The 2,516-nt window shown below is 40.7% G+C and overlaps 1 long non-coding RNA gene across 1 annotated transcript; it reads left to right on the top strand.

The window, feature by feature from the left end:
- The first annotated feature begins 1,487 nt into the window (after nt 1-1,487).
- Nucleotides 1,488-2,178, top strand: LOC106940612 (uncharacterized). Its single transcript, XR_001423151.1, has 2 exons — nt 1,488-1,670; nt 1,955-2,178. It is a non-coding gene; the product is annotated as an uncharacterized LOC106940612 (long non-coding RNA).
- The last annotated feature ends 338 nt before the right edge of the window (nt 2,179-2,516 follow it).

The raw sequence follows: 2,516 nt of genomic DNA on the forward strand, positions 1-2,516 counted from the left end.
ATTTTATTTGGATGTGAAATTAATCTATTTAGTATATTTCTATGTTATGGTGGAAGATTGTAATTATAGGGCAGATTATTTCTGTTTAGGTTTTGTTTTAATTGTTTTGTATGACTGTAGATTTATTTTATTAATGAACCTCAGAAAATTTTGGTTTTGTTTAATGCATTTCTGTGTCAGTTCGCGCCAAGCTGCGCTGGGGAGAGGGTGTTTGTGGAGAATCCGGAGCCCAGGAGCTGCTTTGTTTAAAATGTTCTTGTTTTGAACAGGAATAAAATTATCCTGATTCCGGTGTGATTGTGACTTCCTGTTCCCAACCACTACATCTGGTGCCGTGACCCGGATGCCTAGATCAGCCGCTGCCGATCACCGAGGTTCTGCTGTGTGCTTGGAACATTGAATGCTCAAGTTGGTGGATTAGTGGGTTCTGTCAGGCTCCATTTTGGTTGCTATTCTGCAACTGTATATAACTGTTTCTAAGCAAAAAACTGGATCACAAGGTTTCAGGTTGATAATCTAAAAAAAAAGTATCTACTGCCTCCTGCATATTTACTTTTTGTTAAGGGACGTTTTTATAGCAATATTGTTTTCTGTGTTTTGTTTTATATACTATGGCAGAGAAAAATAAAAAAAAACATATGATGTATTTTCATCCCCTGTTGGAAGAGGGAGAGGTTTACTTAGCCCAGAGAAAACCTTTGTTAATGACACTCCAGGAGCTACCTCTAAAATGCAGTTTGCATTGGATGATGGTAGAGACAGACACGAACCATTGCATTCGACACCCACTGATTTCAGTGAGCGCACCACTACACATCAGTTACGTGAACTTATTGGAGAATTAGGAAGTCAAATCGGTGAATCCATAGCTAGCCGGCTCCTAGCCTGCCAGCCAGCTCTTAGCTCACAGGTTCCTCCCAATAAATCATCTAGAGCTGAATCATTCACAGCAACTGCTGACACCTCCAAAATAAGTCTGATAGTCAGACCTGATATTAAGGACCCATCCATGTTTCGTGGTGATGGCACAGACAAGTACTCCATTCATGAGTGGATAGACACAGTTGAAGTGTACCTACAGAAACGAGACCTCCCACCTTGTGAACAAGCAGAGGAAGTTTTAAACCATCTCTGTGGCAAAGCTAAAAGTATTGTCAAAGTGGGCCTGAAGAGTAGCTCAACCGGCAACACCCCAGTAGCACCAGAGACAATATACAACATTCTGAGGCGCTACTTCAGTGATACTCCTGGCTCGTGTCTACCTTTGGCCGATTTCTACGCCACCCAGCCGAAAGCTAAGGAAACGCCTGTTGACTATTGGATCAGATTAAACACTGCTGCAGAAGTGGCAGACAGGCATCTAAAGTCCCAGGGGGGTAAAATGGACAACATGGACTCAGAAATTGCCATGATGTTTGTCAGAAATTGCCCAGACCCCAACCTTGCTAGTGTCTTTAAATGCAAGCCCACAAGCAAATGGNTTTAACCGTTCATGTTTAGCGCAGCACTATGCTGGGCATTTGTCTCCCACATTGGTGACACCCATCAAGTTTTCTGTATCAACTGGTTATTTTTTTTAATTTATTTTTTTTCTTTTGGTTGGTTAGGGTGTTTGTGGAGAATCCGGAGCCCAGGAGCTGCTTTGTTTAAAATGTTCTTGTTTTGAACAGGTATGTGTGTTTCAAATTTTATTTGGATGTGAAATTAATCTATTTAGTATATTTCTATGTTATGGTGGAAGATTGTAATTATAGGGCAGATTATTTCTGTTTAAGTTATATTTTAATTGTTTTGTATGACTGTAGATTTATTTTATTAGTGAACATCAGAGAATTTTGGTTTTGTTTAATGCATTTCTGTGTCAGTTCGCGCCAAGCTGCGCTGGGGAGAGGGTGTTTGTGGAGAATCCGGAGCCCAGGAGCTGCTTTGTTTAAAATGTTCTTGTTTTGAACAGGAATAAAATTATCCTGAATCCTGATTCCGGTGTGATTGACTTCCTGTTGCCAACCGCTACATCTGGTGCCGTGACCCGGATGCCTAGATCAGCCGCTGCCGATCACCGAGGTTCTGCTGTGTGCTTGGAACATTGAATGCTCAAGTTGGTGGATTAGTGGGTTCTGTCAGGCTCCATTTTGGTTGCTATTCTGCAACTGTATATAACTGTTTCTAAGCAAAAAACTGGATCACAAGGTTTCAGGTTAATAACCTAAAAAAAAAAAGTCTTTGCTGCCTCCTGCATATTTACTATTTGTTAAGGGATGTTTTTATAGCAAGATTGTTTTCTGTGTTTTGTTTTATATACTATGGCAGAGAAAAATAAAAAAACATATGATGTATTTTCATCCCCTGTTGGAAGAGGGAGAGGTTTACTTAGCTTAGAGAAAACCTTTGTTAATGACACTCCAGGAGCTACCTCTAAAATGCAGTTTGCATTGGATGATGGTAGAGACAGACACGAACCATTGCATTCGACACCCACTGATTTCAGTGAGCGCACCACTACACATCAGTTACGT

The sequence above is a fragment of the Poecilia latipinna genome, unplaced genomic scaffold (assembly GCF_001443285.1).
Source record: "Poecilia latipinna isolate Pla-1442-1.1 unplaced genomic scaffold, P_latipinna-1.0 Scaffold3299, whole genome shotgun sequence".
NCBI classification, from domain to species: domain Eukaryota; kingdom Metazoa; phylum Chordata; class Actinopteri; order Cyprinodontiformes; family Poeciliidae; genus Poecilia; species Poecilia latipinna.